This window comes from Syngnathus leptorhynchus, chromosome 7 (assembly GCF_054491065.1).
Source record: "Syngnathus leptorhynchus isolate UIUO chromosome 7, UIUO_Slep, whole genome shotgun sequence".
NCBI classification, from domain to species: Eukaryota; Metazoa; Chordata; class Actinopteri; order Syngnathiformes; family Syngnathidae; genus Syngnathus; species Syngnathus leptorhynchus.
Window position 1 is genome coordinate 10325551 of NC_141201.1, and position 14928 is coordinate 10340478.

General features: G+C 38.2%; 1 long non-coding RNA gene across 1 annotated transcript in view; it reads right to left on the bottom strand.

Annotated features, from left to right (window-relative positions):
* Positions 1 to 14928, bottom strand: part of LOC147054700 (uncharacterized) — a 125105-nt gene that overhangs the window by 48105 nt on the left and 62072 nt on the right. The gene's annotated exons all lie outside the window — the stretch shown is intronic.

Below are 14928 nucleotides of genomic sequence, written 5' to 3' on the forward strand. Positions count from 1 at the left end.
GATCAGGGTTTCGTAATCTATGTTTCCTTGAATAGTGGCGTGGTCATGCCTTCATCATTTTTCCCTGTTGTTTTAATCTACATTAGTGATTTTTGAAGTTATGTGCTGCAGATTGGAATGTGAGAATTTTACACTTACCCATCCCTACTCATTTGACATGCAATGCCCGAGGAACAATGGCTTTCGATTAGAACTGCTTGTGAAGAAGCAGGAATGACATTGATTGGCCAAGGGAATGGGGATTGACATTGATTGGTCCCGGCTTGTTTGTGCAGCCAGGAAGTGATTTGCATAATGCAGACATTCACAGTCTGCTGAGGGTCTGTTCATGGTAAAACCAGGCTTGAATATAAAACTCGAAATCTAACAGTAAAATGGGCATGAAATTGTTTGCATACTCTTTCTAATGCATAAGATCTATATTTCTTTGAATTTGACATTTGCTGCTTCATGCTAAAATGTAAACTTTTCACATACATTTTATGATATACTATAGTATGTAACTAACTTTTATTATTACATCCATTTTCTATACTCCTTGCCCTCACGGGGGTCCCGGGTGTGCTGGAGCCTATCCCAGCAGTTATCGGGCACTTCAGCACAATTGTAAGTCAAACACAGAACTACAATTATTCCAATGTTACTTTACATTTGTTCTAAGTTAAAGACCCAGTCTAAGAGTCCTCATCGAAGCAGTAGTTGCTTGGCGTCTCTGGGGGTCTATGGGGCAGTGGGCTGATAATCGGGCTGAGGCGGAATCCCTCTTTAATTAACAGTAAAATAAGTGAATCAGCAATCTTCAAGTATAAAGTTTTACCGGTGCAAGTTTTTTATTTTGTTGTTTCTGTTGCTTATTTTCTTGAAAAGAAGAAAGAGTAGAATTAACATATAAATCAAAATGAAAAACATTTATGATGTAGGCTGGAAAATATTATTTTCCCCTTCTTGAATGACCAGCAGCCGCCACTGCACTCCACCCCACCAGTCATGCTGAAGCACTCAATGAAAGTCCAATAACAGCATGAAGAAGAAATGCTAGTAGACAGGTTGTGACCAGGAACTAAGATGAGACGCAATGAAATAAAATAAGAAATAATACTATAATGCAGTGGGGAAGACATAAAACAGACACACAAGAAAACGTGAAGGGTGCTGTTTCTCCAAGTTGTCTTTCTTTATTGTGACAGTGGAGCCTGACAGCTGGACCTTTACAGAGTGCCAGTTAAATAAAGAGGGTACCGCAGGATAGAAATGAGCAAAAATAAGAACAAAAGAAAGAGCAAGATTCCAGAGACTAAATGCCAGTCCTCATATGGTTGCCAAAACCTTCTCTTCCCTACATTAATGTCTGTATCCTTTCCCTCTTGCAGATAACCAATAATATTTATAAAAAATAAAAAAAAACAATAGTAGCTTGCGTGATAATCCTGTGACACTGAAAAATGGTAAAGTTGAGAGGAGACAATCCCAATCCTGGCAAAGCCGATTATAAGCTAAAAGAACAAACCAAAGCAACCGGAGAAGCACAAAAAGAAACACGTAATAAAGCAGCAACGCTAAGTCAACCCTGACACAGGTTGCTCGTTATGCCCTATAGACCAAGAAAACAGGAGGGTCGGAGCTGTCGAAAAAAAGATTGCTGCAGGTAGAAGCACCACAGAGACAGGTAGACAGGCGATAAGCAAAGAGGAGTGAGCAAGAGCTTGATAAATCGAGACGAAGGACTGAGGCAAAGAGAAAAAAGAAGATATACAATAAAATGAATACAAGAGAAAAGCAAAGACATGGAAATCCTCATGAAAAATGGAAGCAGGAGATGATGAGAGAAAGACTCACATCACAAGCTGTTGTAAATTCAAGACAAAAAAAGAGAGTCATTGTCATTCTAGATTGCAGTGAAGTAGCTTTCTCAACATTTCTGACTCCGATTTCTGAAAGCCTCATTATATCAGTGTTATAACTAACTCAATAGCCACTATATAGACACAAGCAATGCAACAGATATTGAGGACAAAGGCGGAATTGGGAATGAGAGTTAGAATAGACTCCACTGTGACCCTGCATTGTTTTTCCTGTGAATAAAAAGAACAGCTGGGCTTGATGTTTATTTGCCCAGACCCATCAATTCTCCCCACATCCTTTTTTCTCTCACATCATATTCCTTCACTCAAATGTTTCTCGCTCCTCATCAAAGTCTTTTTTCTGCACCCTCTATTAATCTATCAATCAAATGTGGTCATGGCGGTGCTATTTGCAGAGTTAAGTGATTAGGGCCTTTACTGAATGAGTCTGATGCAGGAGTTGACAATGTGTTGGAATTAAACGTGGAAGAAATACAAATGTGTTGGAATTAAACGTGGAAGAAATACAAATGTGCAACATTGACGGCATATGCTGACAAGTATATATCGTTTTTTGATTAAGTAAAAGATGATGGATTGAAAAAGCTGATAAAAGCTAAAAATGGGGCATGATACAGAAATTGACTTTTTTCAAAGAACATTGCCTCCAGCTTGTTCACTATTGGAATCACCACAAAGTCAGGTGATAACTGGAAAGAAAGTGGCAAGACTGGCTCAGAACTGATCATAGGATCTTGTTTGTTAAGCCAAAACAATTTGCTGATATTTTCCAGTGAAACTTCATGTTCTTAACTGGTTTCAATTGATCTGAGTGTGTACAGGGGTAGAAATAAGTCGGAGAACGCAAGGCCTTGGTAAGGAAAAGGTCACAGCAGTAAACAAATATAGTAGGTCAAGTCACAACATCTATTTATGTGTGCCAAACAGGCTTAAATCTAGCACCTCACTTGTGAACAAGATATTTGACTTCTCCACCCGATTGCAACTGAGGACCATTGCCACATATTTTGATGCGCTTATCCCAAATGGTTTATACTCTCAGTGACCCGGCGGTGAAAACACTGAAGATCATACCTTGAAAAAATATTACAACAGAAGCCAACGTTTACGAAAGTACTTCTTTCCACGGCTGTGACTTATTTGTGTAAGCACTGTAAGGACAGAGAGTTACATGTTAAAACAGCTACTTGAATAAAATCACAGCCTTACAGTACCGATGTGGTTTAGTTGTTCTCGTAGGCTACTAAGTGCGTAGTTGTCAGGGTGAATGTGTCTGTACATGTGCAAAGTGTCTTTTACGAGACAAATGTAGCAGATACAAGCCATTTAATATTGAAAGAGTAGGCCTGTGGGCTCCTACTAAAAAATACGACTTTCATTTGTGTTTTCGAAAGCATAAGGGAGGCGTAAAGGTGTAGGGGCACCATTCCAAACCAATTTTAATTGGCTTTTCTCCTCGGCACATTGAGGCAGGATTATCTTTACAAACTGGGGAAATATAAATGTTAAGTTACTGTCTAATATTGTTTGCCTGTGAAAAGAACACATTTTAGGGGAGATTGAAAAGCTGATCTTTATTGAAGTCTCTTTTCTGCAGCAGGCCCAAAGTGTTTCATTATGTGAATTTATTTTGCGTTGTTTATTATATGAACAGTATGTATTTAGCCAACATCGACTGAGTTAAAAGCTCTTTAAAACCAGCTCAAATAAAGGGAGAAAGGAAAAATAATTGAGATTGGATAGGCCACCAATACAATAACAGTAGCAACATAGTACACAAGGGAAAACGCAAAGCCAGCTGGTGCAAAACATGTTGACCTCATGAAAAAGATAGATTGACAACAGCTGTTGGGAAACAACCCAACTAATAACAATGCCACACACTGCGATTGAATTATTATTTCTATATTTCTGCTTTTAGTATTTCAACTTTTGGATGAACACAGTTACTATGTTATATTGATCAATTTTTGCTCACAATTAGGCTTACTATGAGGTTATTCACACGGACCAGATAAGAAGAAAATGGGGAAATTTGGATTGTGCTGTTCTGGAGGAAAAAAGTTTTAGATTGGCATTATGGAGAAAATAAAACCACAGTCGCGAGAGACAGACACGTCAAAATATTTCTGATAAAAACTGTGATCCCAAAGAGCCCAGAGAGGAAGTTTCAGCTCAATCAGAGGACAGAATTGTTACCAGATGTATGGATTGAGAACATAGCTCTCACCTGCTGTGGGGAAGGAATGGAAGGGATGGAATGATAAAGGGAGGAGATTAGGAGAGGAGCTGACACAGTGGGGCTACAGGAGGAGAGCTGATACTGAATTGTAATGTATAAAATGTATTTTTCATGAGAGCAGAATCAATAGTGATTTGGAGTTTTCTCTTTGTTTCCAGATTGGGTTGAGTCCGGGCGAAAAAAAGGGAGGCTTATCTGAGAATAAGATAAGAGAAAGGGAATAGGGAATTAATGGATAAATGGGCAGATGGATAGATAACTACAAAGATGGATGAATGCAAGTTATTGGAAGAATGGAGATAGATGAGAGTATATGATGAAACAATACTTGAAAAGGAAACTTTTGTAGGCAGATATTTGTAGGTGAGCAGTTTGTGCTTAAAGGTTGCTGACAAATAACTATACAGTATTTTTACCATCGTAAAACATTTATGTGCGGTGTGAAGTCATTTTTCATTTTGTGTACAATCCCGTACTGTCATGTTCAAGTTAGTGGTTCAAGATGTCCTCAGCAACTCATCATATGATTTACACTCAGTACATTCAATCAGAAATCCTGGCATTGCTTTTCCAATTCAATTCAGACGCCAACCTTCTTCAAAATCTTGGCTTTTATTCTCTTTTGAAAGCAAACACACTGTTTATATACAACACAAGGCCAAGGTGCACGGCGTCAAGGGACAAAATCGATCAATGTTTTTCCTTCAGAGATTTTTGTTTTTACAACTGTCAATCAATCTTCAACCTTGTTTTCTTATTTAATGTTCAGTGTCAAATGATTTATAACTCAATAGCTGGATCAAAACTTGATCAGAGCTTAACGGATCGGTTTTCAATTTTGTTGTGACCGCACACAGTGACAAATTTCCATACATTTCAGTATAACGTGGTTATGCAGTCCACTACAATAATCAGAAAACCTGATTCACATATGCTGGCATAAAATTGTTGTAATGCTCCCTGAAGCAGCACATTAGCATTTTCTCCATTACACTGCACTTCACAGGAAAATGTGTGTACACGGAGGAAGACACAGGCAAACCAGCCTGTCTCCTATTCTTTTTATGACAGCACCTGAACTTGGCTTTCAGTCCATATTTCATGGCACATTAGCCCCCGTGGCAGGAAAGAGGAGAAGAAAGCAGGGATCGACAGAGGCTGAGAGATGAAGCGAGGCCATCAAATGCACGCTCCTTCCTCTGCTGACTACTTGTCTGCCTCAACAGCCCCTCCTACCCTTCAGTCTTTACCGCTCGTCACTTATCTTTATCCCCTTGCTTCTACTGGTTTAATATTTTTAATGTTTGGGAATGAGAATAGGTCACAGACACATTTCTGCTGAGTCCCCCCATGACGTGACTGGTGATATGTTTTAATGAACCTGGGACTCAGAGCAAGAAATGAAATTCCTCATTTGGGTCTTACAAGAAAGAGTCTACATCTATCTAGAGGAGTCCAATTCTCCACTCTGTCATTTCAGCACTTCATTTAATGTCCTTCAATTCATTTTCTCCATCTTGCCCTGTTTCAGTTTTTAACTTGTGATTTTTGTCATGCCTAATGAGTACATCTCCTCAGACTAATTAAATGACTGCTTTCACAGTTGTCTCATAGGGAAGATGTTGATTTACAGTGCTTGTGCATTCTGATGGACGACCCAATTTCTAACCATCAACACTACAACTGGACAATACAATGTAGTAGATCCTGGAGAAAATAGAATGTTTTCATGCCATTTAAGGCTACAGATTTTTGGATCTTTTTTTTTTAATGTTGATAGGTCTACAATGTTTAAGCGGTTATTTAAACTGCTGTTGATCTACTGTTCCACCACAAGGCATATAAGAAACTTGAAACTGCACTTTGAAAAATAGTTTTTATTGCTTATATTTTAATTCTTGAAAAACTGCTCCTTATTTAGATTGTACTTTTGTGCAAAGAATAGCTACAGTGCCGTTTTTATTTAGGTTTAATCATTTTACATAGCAGCTCTATTAGATGCGGTTGTCATTTGATACAGGTCTGTTTATGTCACTTCATATCAAAAAGATATAGGTCAAACTAATAATAAAAAAAATAACTGAAAATATAAACATCGTGGAATATTTCTTCCATTTCTAATCAACATCATGCTGGAAAACATCTGTTTCGGTTTGCACCAAAACATACGATTTTAATTATGTTTTTAACACTCACTCTAATGCAGTAATAAAGCTCTTCATAAAAAATATTCCCAACAGTGGTTAAACTAAATTCAAAACATCTTACGGGTGATCTAATACTATGGTGTTAAACTTGATTGATGATAATATGAAACTGCAAATAATTTTACAAAATGTGCAGATGTATATTGTCTTTTACCACCTACAGTAATTTATTACAGCAGATGCAGCACACATTCAATTGCATTAATCATCATGATTAAATAAGATTGAAGGCAAGTAAACTAGTTTGGCAATATTGTGCAATGATCCTTCGTGATGAAGTATCTAGGGCGTCTAGGCTGTAACTCTCTTTTAGCTGGATGGACTGCTTGGGTCTGACTTATTGAAGGGATTGGGAACTGATATGCATGACTGCTCAGGCTTTCTCATAAAACATATAATGAGGCTATAAGCTCGAACCTCGGTAACCTTTACAGTGACCTCGCTCTGTCTGATGAAGCTCATAAAAAGGACCATACGAATCTCCACTGGCCCACAAATATGTGAGCAAGAGAGAGGATGAAACATCCACCACAACTGTGCTTTTACCCCAAAGGTCATTGCAAGAATGCATCATAATTCTCAAAGAAAATGCCATAAGAAGGAGCCATGATGCATTTACCTCCTGTAACTAAATACCATTATGGATTTCAATGTGAAAAAGGCCAAACGTATGGTCATCAGTATTGATTAAGTCATTTTGTCCTGACCTCTAAAGGTGTCTGGTAACTTCAATTAATACTAATGTGTTGCCAGCAAAAATGACAAATGCAGCTGTTGAATAGATAATTCAGTACAGAGAGCACTTCCTAGTAACATTAAATAGTTCAAGAGCTGTCATAAAAAATCTCACACACACACACACACACACACACACACACACACACACACACACACACACACACACACACACACACACACACACACACACGCACAGACACAAATATATATATTCATATATTTGCATCATATATATATATTGATCAAATAACAAATTGGAAGTGCAAGTGGTTTCATCCCAAGTCGACTCAGACTGATTTCCCCATGTGCAAATATATTCATATATTTGCATCATATATATATTTGTGTGTGTGTGTGTGTGTGTATGTATGTATGTATGTATGTATGTATGTATGTATGTATGTATGTATGTATGTATGTATGTATGTATGTATGTATGTATGTATGTATGTATGTATGTATGTATGTATGTATGTATGTATGTATGTATGTATGTATGTATGTATGTATGTATGTATGTATGTATGTATGTATGTATGTATGTATGTATGTATGTATGTATGTATGTATGTATGTATGTATGTAGGTAGGTAGGTAGGTAGGTAGGTAGGTAGGTAGGTAGGTAGGTAGGTAGGTAGGTAGGTAGGTAGGTAGGTAGGTAGGTAGGTAGGTAGGTAGGTAGGTAGGTAGGTAGGTAGGTAGGTAGGTAGGTAGGTAGGTAGGTAGATAGATAGATAGATAGATAGATAGATAGATAGATAGATAGATAGATAGATAGATAGATAGATAGATAGATAGATAGATAGATAGATAGATAGATAGATAGATAGATAGATACGCACGCACGCACGCACGCACGCACGCACGCACGCACGCACGCACGCACGCACGCACGCACACACACACACACACACACACACACACACACACACACACACACACACACACACCACAGGAGACGTCAACATATCACATGGAACGTTATGTTCAGCTCAGTAGACAGTTGATGTTACTTTTACACCATATCATGCACCGTGGGACTTTGAACAGCACATATGGACTCATCTCAACAGACTGGTCACCAGCCAACCGAGGGAACACCAGACAAACAACGATCCACTATCACACTCTTCTATTAAGAAGTGAATGAAGTGTCTGGTCAAAACTGACAAAAGCACAAGGAATACAAAAATGCCACACAGGAGTAAAGATTAAAACCAGATCACCTTGCTGCTTGAACCTGGAACAAATTATTTTAATGAACCTTCTGAGTTATGGAAAATCAAATTACAGGTTCATTAGTGTTTGATCTTGTAGCTTTCACAGTTTAGCGGTTATGCAGAAATACAAGAGCCCACACTCACCATGCACTGACCTTGAACGCATGACACGTCTCTCAACTGCTGCTGCAGGATAAATATGCTGTCTTGTTTGTTATTAGTGTGAGCAGGTTGATGCCATTTAATTTGGCAGCTAGTATGGTCTTGATGATGTTATGGGAGTCTAAATTCCATAAACAATCACTTAATAAACAAGTGGCAGCCTCTGTATGACCTATGCCCTAAAAATTCAGGCGATTATATGTAACGCAGGTTGAATCGAGGACAACATACAGTGGAGCCTCGGTTTTCGAACGTCCCGGTTCTCGAACAATTCGGTATTCGAACAAAAAATTCGGATGTCGGACGATATTCGGTTGTCGAACTTCGCGAGATGAACCGAGAGGACCCGCATGCCAACTGACTCCGTTTGTTATTACATTCTCGTTACTTTGAGGATTGCATCAACTCTAATAACGCTTCCAAATGAAGCAAGTGGGAGTAGTAAAGCCATCCTAAAACACAAAGACGCTCCTAAAGCAATGCGACAGTGAGCGCCCTGCGCGCTGCGGTCGGATGCGCAATCGGACCAAATTAAGCTCTCTGCGCACTGAGGTCCACTTAAATTTTGGAAACCCCATTCGGACATTCTAAATATGTTCTATATTTTAGTGACCACACTGTCAAAATAATGCGACCAGCGCAGTGCAGTTGCGCGGTCGGCGGCGCGCTACGGTTGCGCGGTCCGCTGCGCGCTGCAGTTGCGCGATCGGAGAAGATTAAGTTCTCTGCGCACTAAGGTCCACTTAAATTTTGGAAAGTACATCAGGACTTTAAAAATATTTACTAAATTTCAGCGACGGCTCTGTCACAATAATGCGACCAGCGCGGTGCAGTAGCGCGATCGGTGACGCGCTACGGTTGCGCATTCAGCTGTGCGCTGCAGTTGTGCGATCGGACAAAATTAAACTTCCTGAGCATTGAGGTCCATTTAAATTTTGGAAAGTACATCAGGACTTGAAAAATATTTTCAAAATTTCCTGCCTCGATTCAAAATTTGTGCATTCATAGTATTTTAAAGTGCAGTTTAACTCACTTGTCATGAAGTGTAATGACACTGGTTTTATAAAATGATTCAAAAATCTGAAAGTGTACAGTTTAATGTGGTGGATCTATCTTATCTACCATTAGTTGATAGATATACAGTGTGGATATAACCTTTTATACTATGCTCTGGCTAATTCTGACTGGTTTTACACTGGGATGTTTTTATATATGCCTATATCTTGAGTGTTCATCAAACTGGTGCTGTCCTGTCTAAATAATGAAGAAAAAAAAAGTACACAGGAAATTCCTGCCACAAAACATTATTGCCGGCTGTCTTTACAACACAACATTTTAATATCACCCGGTTATAGTTTTTTTTTTATTTTTTTTTTTAATCATCACAGTTTTTTTTCCCACCATCTGGTCGATACAAATGTTAACAAAGCTGTGGAAGGACTGTTGTCAAGTGGTTCTTCTAGTAGGGTCAAACAATTTGATCATCTCATCTCCCCTTCCTTTTGAATGCAGTGTTGCAAAACAAAAACTAACGAAATAATAAAATAAAATTTAATGTTTAATGTTTTGTATGAACTCTCGCTTTGAATTGCAATAAAGTGCGCAAGTCTATGAAGGGAGTGAATCAATCAAAATATGAACAGGTTCTTTGTGCAAATTTGTCTTATGAAGAGGTTCTTTGTGCAAATGTGTCTTATGAGTGATACTTTGAATATATTTTGGGGATAATGGAAGAAGACAGAAACTGTCTTCTTGTTAAACAAGTTGATTTTATTCCTGCAATTGGCGCATTGCTCAGTTTTCTCATCTTCCGTCATAAATTGACACCCATTTCACAATTTAGTAACAGCTACACATGCCAATCCCATCGTCTTTCCCCATCCCTGCGTCCATGAATATTAGACTCACGGATGTGTCCTGAATTAGATTTCTCAGCGAACACGATTTCGTGACTCATCTGAGAAGAAAAAAAGAAGCAGAATGCTGGTTAATCTGCGCAGATGCCAGGGTAATGATTTTACAGCCTGGATAAAATTTAATAGTGATATGTTGAAATATTATTTCTTGATGTGATGTTCAAAGTCCTCTACAAATATGTCTTATCTAATTTAGTATAATCACGTTGTTTTAACATTCACATAAAAACATTACACGTAGTTATCATGGACACAATGTTAAATTACACCAGGGCAGCTTGGTGGGACATCTACATGATAGTTGTGAGGTTTTAGGTCCCAACTCTTACCCAGAACCAGCTGGTAAAGGGTCCCTCTCAGCCTCAATAATGAGGGCAAGTTGTATGGAAACGATTTGGAGATTATACCAGAGAGGGAGCTCAAAAGCCATATGTAGCGCTTTGAGTGCCTCTGTGCAGCCTGCTGCTCATATATCAGTCAATGTACTGCATATCAAATTTGAACTCCTCAATATACCTCTACTTCGACAAGATTCGCCTTAGAGCATTTGAAATGTCAAAACATTTACATTGTTTTTTTTGTGAAAAAATAATTAAGGTGAAAAAATATGTGGCTGTGGCTAGGTAGCTTGTGTGGGAATCATAATATCGAAGTAAACAGTGTAAAAAACATACCTACTCTAAAAAAATAAAAAGGCAAGCATTTATGATGTTTTATTTTTTACAGTGACATCACAGCTGTACACTTTGGATTTTTGATTTTATAAAAGTACATCTCATCTCTACCTCAGCTTTACACTTTTAAATGTGTATATTTATGACAAATTTCAGGTTTGTAAAAGATTGAAATAGTGCACAAGATGGAAAAGTAAATATGACATAAATAATCAATTTAAGGTTGACTGTTTTGAGAAGCTATTACCATTTGTTTTGATATTTTTCTGATTAATTCACAAGGCAGTCACTCTTAATATTCTCCAGAAAGTACATGAAAGTGTTTCACACTCATACAGGCATGCTTGCGCTAACTTGCTGCTCTTGAGTAACAACAGCAGACCTCGTCTGTTTCATTTATTATTGGCTAGTCTGACTTGCCCTGTATTCTACGAATCCTTGCTCTTGTCTATTCAACTGGGTCTTAATTATGTTTGCTGTTGTGCAGTCTGTCTATCCACTTAAGAATCCTGGCTTTGAGGCATGGTAATACGTTCCTCAAGTCCATTCAGCTGAGACTGCACAAGCCAAAGCCTCACTTCTCTTTCACCTATTTTTATTCTGCACATCTTTAATTAGAACCAGAGAAGACTGTGCTGGATTTTCAAATCTTAACTGTCAGCATGTAAGACTCAAACTGCAGCTGCTCACTTTGGCTAACTTAGATTTCTACCATTAAAACTTACTGATCATATCAATCCCTGTTGTACATATCCGGTGCAGGTTATAAGATGAAACTGAACTGATCAGACTCATTGAGTCACTTTCACTTTTTCTTGTTCTTTCTTCCCTTTTGAAAAAGTGGAATTGGTTCTTTGCAGTAGAAACAATGAGACTGGCTCTTGTTCCTCTCAGTTTCTCGTCTTACCATCAAATAACTCACTTTGCTGCACAGCACAATTATGATTATGCGCCTTTCAGATGGATTCAATACAGAAGTCAGCCTATGTCACTTGCAAGACCGTGTAAAAATTCTAGGAACTCGGAATGTCACATTTACTTTTCAATACTGACAATAAAAGGGTATAAAAAAAGACAAGAGCAGAACCACGTTGAGCAGAAACAGCCAATATACTGCATATAGTAAAAAAAGCTGTTGAGCAGGATGAATAATGCTGAAAGGTGGGATTATTTTACTGCTGTCTGGCGTAATTCTTGTACCCCCAGATAGCGTCACTTTTTAGGAGACTAAAAAAAGGCATGTTTGTTCAACCGATAAAATCACATCGCCAAAGAGCGCTAATGTGAGCGGCAGTAGTAGCTCACTGACAGTACATGAGATACACCACCTCATAACAAGAAGATAATTCAAAAAGACAAATAATTATTTGGACTGTTGACTAAGATACTCTCAAAATAGTCTTGTTTGTTTGGAATGTCTTCCGTACCCGATTTTGATTACCGTGTTCACACCTGACCAAACCTAGGGGGAAGCGCCATTTGATTAAAGCAAACTAAAGGTGGGTATTGTGAAAAAACCCAAAGGGGATAGTTCATTTAGAACAAGTCCCATAGTGGTAACATAATTTGGGCTTGAAAACAATGACATCCTCAGAAGAGATCAGAGTTGAAGCTCCCATAGCAACAGTTTTGTTGGAATTCGCCAACATTTTCTAACTAAAGAGCTGAGAAATGCAGTTTTGTGAAATTATGATATTGGATGCTTGTCAAGATAACACTACCTCATTTGCTTGTTAATCTGGCCTGCATATGGCAGACACCCAACCACTTTTAATACCTCTTCCCAAAAGGCTTCAATTAGATCATTCCGAGATTGACGAGCTCGGGCTTTTGAGAGCAACTGGAATGAAGATTCACCATAGGTTTAAACCATCACTGTACCTAATGAAAGAACAGTTTAGCCAAATGCTCAGTAGGCTGCTGTAGTGTAGTTGATCAGGAAACAGAATATGACCAATTGAGTTTTATTTTTGACAGATGATACTAATGTTAGAATAGGCCGGTTTGGCACATGTGATTTGCTAGGTTGCTTGAGCTATGTTGTTATATCGCTGTAACCCTTCTCTTGCTTCATTACCTTACTCTTCTCTATGACATTCTTTGCACATATGTAGAAGTCGCTCTCAGTTAAGACTACAAGGTCACACATTATCACACAGGCTGGACAGAGTCACCTCCTTGCAGGAAGGCAGCCCAGAGTAGTATAAGAGCAGGAACCTTGGCGGTGGGAGTTAGACATTCTTCCGCATCTCGCATAAAAGGCTCCACAGTTGTGTATCGATCATTCTGGTATCCATTAAATAGTTAAACTGTGAAGGCTGTCTCTTGGTAATTACAGATAGCATAGCGAGCATTAAATATAAAGAACTGGAAACGAACCTTACACTAATAAAACCTGAAACTATGCACAGGTGAATAGCAGAAACATAGATATAAACATGCTCAAGCATGCATGTGTTTATTGGTGACTTATAGCGTGAGCCATTTCATTTGAGTGATAGCCTGCTTATCGTTGTCTCATCTCTTCAACACTTATTTGGCCCATTTTTATTCCCAGCATGAATGACAATCACTTCTTCTTGTAGTGTAGAATACACGAGTTATTTACATGACTCTGAACCGGATCAGCGTTAAAAAAGTGGAACCGATGGAGGGAATGCTGCTACAAGTTAAAGACAGTCTGTTTTTTTGTTGTTTGATATGCGAAAATTTAATTTCCCTGTAATGAAAGGTGGAGATAGAATACATTCATTTTCTTCACATCAGACTCAGTCATATTTTGGATTCATGAAATGTAATTTAAGTGCAAAAATAGCTGTTAATATTAAAATCTCCCACTGATAAAAATGACTGTTTTGGTTCCAATCTTATACTCTCTCTTTGCCTGACCTATTATCATCATTTGATACTGATTTTGAACTATACAAACAAAGCCATAGGACATTTTAAAAAACACTACCCAGTTTTCTACTGTGCTTGGTCTTCATTACAAGTTCTGCTTTGGCACATTTTTTTTTTACTATTGTGAAGACTCACACCAGTTTGTTTTTGACATGTCACTATTGTCCTAAGACCCTCTGCATCCTGAACTAATGAGGAATATTTTTTCATTTTAAATTTGCACACAAAAAAAGCACCACTTTTGCCACGTCTATTGCAAAAAAACATCCATGGTCCTGCACCAAATACTTTTAAACAAGGACTATAACATTATATTGATAGTGATTTTGTCAGAGTTTATTGGTCATTTTAAAAGCCTGGATGAAATGTTGTTCAATTACTGAAAACTCCCTTTTTTTTGGAAACAAAATAGGTATGAAACCACAGTTATAATAAAGGCAATACTGGCATAGAACGTTTTCATTATACAACAAAGAGAATAACAAATGCCTATAATGAGTTGACAAAATTAATTTGGGAGAAAAATGCAATCAAATTGCTTGAGTGCAAATGTGGCATTTAAAAGTGTTTTCTTAGTATAGTAGTGCATTGGGAATATTAGATTGGAGACAGTGGGCCCTATTTTCATGCCTAGCACAAGTACAAAGTGCTGTCTAACTGTGTGCAAGGGTGGAGTTTTCTTTCTTTCTATATTTTGGGAGATTTGTGGAAGTGGACATAGCTAACTTACTTCCCGACCAATAGCCTTTGATTCCTTTAAAATGATCACAGAAGAGGCATACTGTCTTTAACAATGCTGAAGCAGAAATGGACTGCTGCTACGCAGAAGATGGAATCACACACAATACATTTAAAAGAAGTGCAAGCAGAACCTCCATGGGTGGATGATGTAAAATTGGCCAAGGCAATCAGACCACCACTGTGAAGTGTACCCTTGGAGAACACATTCCAACATGATTGTTCATGTCCGTGTTTGACTCCCCCCCCCCTCCACACACACACACAT